The sequence below is a fragment of the Triticum dicoccoides genome, chromosome 1B (assembly GCF_002162155.2).
Source record: "Triticum dicoccoides isolate Atlit2015 ecotype Zavitan chromosome 1B, WEW_v2.0, whole genome shotgun sequence".
Classification (NCBI taxonomy): domain Eukaryota; kingdom Viridiplantae; phylum Streptophyta; class Magnoliopsida; order Poales; family Poaceae; genus Triticum; species Triticum dicoccoides.
In genome coordinates, this window is record NC_041381.1 from 311,600,032 (window position 1) to 311,606,044 (window position 6,013).

The 6,013-nt window shown below is 41.2% G+C and overlaps 1 long non-coding RNA gene across 1 annotated transcript in view; it reads left to right on the plus strand.

Annotated features, from left to right (window-relative positions):
• LOC119304410 overlaps positions 1-2,168 on the plus strand; it is a 3,133-nt gene extending 965 nt beyond the window's left edge. Inside the window, exons 2-5 of the long non-coding RNA XR_005148250.1 lie at positions 533-652; positions 725-1,582; positions 1,931-1,981; positions 2,123-2,168. This is a non-coding gene — a long non-coding RNA (uncharacterized LOC119304410). The remainder of the gene's footprint in view (positions 1-532; positions 653-724; positions 1,583-1,930; positions 1,982-2,122) is intronic.
• The last annotated feature ends 3,845 nt before the right edge of the window (positions 2,169-6,013 follow it).

Genomic DNA, 6,013 nt, shown 5'->3' on the forward strand with positions numbered 1-6,013 from the left:
GGGGGGGGGACTGAGTGGGTGCAATTCACCGAGGCATTCCATGTGCTGATGGGCATGCTTGCTTAGCAGAAGTTCATAAACTGTTATTTTTGTTTGAATTGAACTGATGCTACTCTTGATCCAGACCTGAGGGAAGAAGACAAAACTAATTGATTCAGTTCATCATTGACATCCTTCCTGAAAATAGTTCTAAAGAAGTGAAAATAGCTTCCAGAGAGTAATTACGGTGATATTTCTCTAAAACTTTTTTTGCAAATAGCTTTTTCATGTGTGTGTAAGAAAGTGAGAAGGAGAGCAATGGACAGTAGTAGATGCAAATGAACCTTGTTCCCAGCTTTTATAGACTAATGCATGATGCAACAGAGATGTCATATGCGTTTTCTCAAGAAAATAGTAGTAGTCTGAACCATAGACAGTGTTGATTCTGCATATAGGTAATGGAGATATTGAATTTGAACCATAAATTTATAAAAATAGGTTAGCTTCATAGCAGCATGCTCGCTTATCTGTTGGCATTCACATGTACCATCAGACCAATCGATCATCAGCATAAAGATCATCATCAGCTGTCCAAGTCGAGCTCTGGCTCCAGTCCAAGTCGAAATGCGACCAACATCTTCACCAAGCGCTGCACCCATTGATCATCCACACAGTGAGAACGCCATCTCATTTTTCTTTGAACATTTGCTTTTGTGATGCGTGCTCGCTGATGGATTCCCTGCAGCGTCCAAATCCCGGCGCCGCTCGTGATCTCCACCTCCATCAGCTCCACTTCGCCAAAGCTATCAGTCCAAATGAGGAGGTGTAGCCGGTCCACCCGATCTCCGACGTCGTATTCTACCTCCAAAAAATTTCTTTTTCAGTTCAATTCTTCGTCACAGGTTCACTGCTATCACCCGTTTTTGTGAATCTCTATTGAAAATTAGCTCACGTTTTAGTGAATGAGAAGCGGTTTGTACTTTTAGTTTGATGCGTGTTCATGAGTAGTTTAAAAAGTGTGCTTGTTTCCTGCTTTTCTATAACACTTGTTAGATTGCTATCAAAAAATGTCATGTATTCATGGATTTGCTGCTGGTGTAGCAGCCCAGCATGTATTTTATCATCAGTTCGTAAAAGGAAAGCTGAATCAGTGCAGTGTGCGTGTTAAAAAAAATCAGTTTTATTTTGTACGGTAGTTCATTGTATAGAAAATTTGCAATAGTTCTTGCTTTTCAGTTCATCTACTTCCCCTTCGCAAGTCTAATTATTAGAAATTCAAATATGAAAAATAGCATCCATTTTGTTATGTTCATCATATTCAACCAATTTTGTATGTACAGACTTGCCTATGTTGATTAGTAGGGTAGATCTCTGTTGCACAGTCGAGATGTGTTCAGTCCAACCCCATGGCATTAGGGAGGTCGAGTTCGTCGCGAGCAGCAGTACATGGTTGTTAGCTTACTCCAGCAGCCAGCCTAGCCTTCCCTCTCGGTCATCAGTCCAACTTCTTGCTCTGACGCCGGTCACTCAAAGAGCCGTGTGCAGGCCACCCGTGTTTCACCTCCTGATCCAGCTCAACTTTCTCCATTCTTCAGCATTTTTGGTATGAATTTGATGAATCTTCTTGATACTCTGTTCTTACTCATTTAGAGCTAGTTTTGTTCCTACATATATGTATCACTTAGTTTTTAGATGGCTTAATTTAGAGAGCTTCCAACTCTGAAACTTGCCATGCATATTTGGGGATGGAATGTAAAATGGATGATCCTGTGATGGATTGATGTGCAGGTTCTTTGTGTACTTAATTTTGACAGAATTATTGTAATACTCTGTAGTGGTATTAAATTGGGAACCTATGGTGCTTCAGTTAGAAGATCGTTGATGCTAGCTTCTTCGAGTTTGTCTGCTATTTCAACTTTTGTTTTAACCTACATCTTTTTTTTGTTTACAGATTGTCGCATGATACTTGTATTGGGTGCTAGAGTTCATGTATTACTGCCAGGTCAGTTCAAAAAATAAACCGTAGCTAGTTCAAATATAAACTCCCATGAGGATTTTGGTCAAGCTTCCTGTGTGGTTCACCCTTGAAGGCGTGATGCAGGAATTCAGTACTACTTCTTATAGCGTTTTTATTTGTCGCCAGGAAAAAGTCAAGATCTTCGCACAACAGAGATCTAGATGTTTGGAATCGCGAGAACCGTAAGTTCAAAAAATTGAAAAACATTTAAATAAATTCCTCCTATAGTATATTATTACCTCTGTTCGCAAATTGTTGACGTGGTTTTAGTTCAGTACATCATAACTAAAATTCTTTTCAGAAACTCAATTCTCGTGTGTATATGATGTGGATTGTTCAAGCTCTTCCATTTGCTCTATTCTATGGTTGGCTCACTAGTCTGCAACTCTACAATTGATTTTTTTTGCCCATTGTCGTGCCTTCTAGGTGTTTGTTTAAAATGCATAAGCGGTTTGTTATGAGTCCATGGCAGTCATGCAGCCTGGGATTGGGATATACAAGATGGAAGCTACTACTATTGCTAGCTTTGGAGTTCACATGCTACAGCACATGGATCCATGGACAAAGAGTTAATATGAGAGAGAGATGGGTTTGTTTCAGTTTGAACATTTGCTACCCTAGTCATTTGTTTGTTGCTAAAATGTCGGAGTCGTACTTCTCATTCTTGCATGAATTTTTTCTATACCATCGTCTTTATTTCTAAATGTCAGTCACTTTTTTTTGCCGTCAGGTGTTTGCTTAAATGCCTAAACAAAGATCTATTTTAGTTTGGTTCAAAATCTAGTTTTAGTTCAGTGCAAATCTTATTTTAAGTTCAGTACAATTTCTTATTTTAGTGTGAGCAATCCTTCAAATGTCTTGCCTTATATTACTGCTATGTCAGTACACAGAACAAAAAAAATTACATCAAATTGACAATGTTTAATCTCTTCTATGTTAGTATAGGCTACATGTCTACATCATTTAATCTGTAGTAGTAGCAGCAGTCTTGCTATGTAAAGGAGCAGCCGAACTCCGGTAACTTGTGAGAATATCACTTTGGATACATGAGTGCAGGATTAATACATTATTGACTATTGCAGGTAGGTCGTACCTTAGAAGCCACTTGCAGTCGCACTTGCCGGCACCCATGACGCGCCACCCCACCGCCCCCCAAGGCGCGCTGTCCCACGGTCCGCTGGGCACGGCGTCCTCCCGAGCTCCGCCTTGCGCAACTGCTCCTGCTTTGCCTTCCAGGTGACCAATGTGTCTGCCTCCATGCGCCGCGTGGATGAGCGTGTTATGGAACCGAACGATCTACCCAATATGAACAGTAGGGAAGGTGCATCATGTACGCTATGGTGCATCAAATTCCGCATCAATCTGAACAATACGGAGCGTGTTATGTCATTCATGTATGAAAATGTGCGGTCTGTGCGGTGTATATGTCATTCTTGTACATGTATTATATGTGGAAAATTTTCTGTCTGATGATATAATTGCTACTTCTTGAAAGAAGGTATACATGACAGTTTGATGTGCGTGCAAGAATGAACAAAATGGTTTGAATTAAAAACATTGATCAGTACAAATTAAAAACAATGATTAGTTTGAAATAAAAGAAATGGTCAATTTAAATTAAAAACCATGATTAGTTCGAATTAAAAAATGAATGACCATTTTAAATTAGAGAGAATAATCAGTTCAAATAAAAAACAATGACCAGTTCGAATTAAAAAACATTTTGAATTAAAAACAATGATATGTTCAAATTAAAAACAAGAAAAACCGGTTTCAAAAAATAGAAACATAGAAGTCTGAATTAAAAAAAATGATCAGTTCTGTGTTTTGAAAAGATTTTAATGCAAAATCCCAGTAAGTTCAAAATAAAAAAAAGATTCCATTTGAAGCGTTTGAAAAGCTTGAGAAAATATTTTTGCTCAATTCCAGCAAAAAGGAAACCCATGCAATTCAAATGGTAAAAGTACAAGTCATGAAATAAGAGAAGTTCAGAACATTGTTGTAAAAAAAATGTTTAGTTAAAAAAAGAATAAAAAAACATTTTATTTTTGAAAAAAATATCATTCAGTTCGATGATATAAACCATGAAAGTACAGGGGTGACGATACAATAACATTCAGTTCAACAATATAAACCATGCAAGTTCGGGGCTAGGATACAATAAACCGTTGAAAACTTATGAGAAACATATTACCCAAAAAACAGAGCAAAGTCTAGTTAGTGAAAACACGCTTAGTACAAACCCATGCAAGTATCAGTACAAGTACCCTTTTTTGGAACCATTCAAAATTACTCTACAAAAAATGCTCAGTACAAACATACACATATATCAGTACGACTACTCTGTTTTTTAGACAAGAAAACAGCAAGATCCGTCATGCCATATTCTAAATTACTCTTAAACGGTTGCGAAGTAGAGAAAACGTTCAACATGACTAAGTTTCGCATTTTCGATAGCTATTCAAAGGTATATTATTTGCCATATTTCGACAAACTTTTAAAAAAATCGCATTAAAAATTAAATTTGACCGTATTCGAATTCGTTTTTAAACCCCAAGGAATTAGGAAAATATTTCTATACGAAAAAGTTGCGCATTTTCCATAGCTTTCCAACGCCGTATCATTTGTGTCAATCCAACAAACGATTTGCAAAAAATCGCGAAAATACATTTCACCCATAATTTCATCGTTTTTCAAATTACTTTTAAATCATATAGAATTAGAAAAAACAATACATATATGGAAGATGCGAATTTTCATCAGCTTTCCAACGCCATCTTATTTGCTCAATTCCGACAAATGGTTTGAAAATTGAGTCTAAAATACGATTCGCGTTTTCGGTTTTGAAAAAAAAACGATTTTTTCAAAACTGCTCTTAGACCATAATGATTTTGCAAAAACGTTCAATATACTTGAAATATGGTTGTCAAGAGCTTTCCAACGATATATTACACGCCCCCTTCCGATAAAAAAATTACAAAAAATTTTTGAACTAAAGAAGACGATCTGTTAAACACAACCGAAAGCATTAGTTCAACCGCTTCGACAACATCAGTACAACCACCTGAAAAATGTCAGTTCAAAAAGGGTAACAGAATAATGTTTTGTTACGCGTAATAGAATAGCCCATATATAGGGTGGGTCTATTATGATAACACCCTCTAGAGTCTTATTCTGCACACCGAACCCTTATTCTGCTAACACCACCCGACCCACGCGTAGCAAACTAAACAGCGACAAGTGAACTGTGGAGGCAAACAGAAAAAAAGAAAACACACTCCACCCACCCCATCTTATCCTCTCCTCAACCCTCTCTCTCCCCGTGCTCCACGACCACACGGCACACACCGCCCAGCCCGCGACCTCCCCGCGCCGCCGCACCACCTCCCCACCCGCGCCGCCGCACCACCTTCCTCCCTGCGTCGCCGGACCATCTCAAATCGACCAACCGCCCCGATTTACCCCGGCATCCGTATCCCCCACCGCCCCATGGAGTCCTCCCCAGCGCCACCGCACACCCGGCCGCGAGCCACCACGCATCCATCCTCGCGCCGCCCCGCGCGCTCCAGGCGGCCGGCCACCTCCGACGCCGCGGCACCGTTGTCGGCGTCTCGCAAAGCCCAGACCACCGCCTCCACTGCGGCCGAAAGAATGGGCACCCCCGTCCATGCCTCGATTCAAAGGAAGCGAGGCCGGTGGTGCCAACGAAGGCTGCTCCAGCATGGACAACAGCAGGTTCGTCCCCGTGCATCTCCGTTGTGGATCCCATCCTTTACTACCTCTGCCCTCCCCTCCCACCGTGCCTCACCAGCCTTCCCCGGCGACCCTTGCTCATCCCTGCCCCACAACCCCCCCGCGTGCGCCACCACCTTCCACACCCGCGGCCCCGAGCTTCCACCGTCGGATCCGTCGAGATCCGTGTCGTGCCAACCTTCCACCGCCGGATCTGGCCCACACCGCCCCACCCTGGCCACGGCTACCGCACCACCCCGAGACGGCCAAGCTTCCACCGCTGGA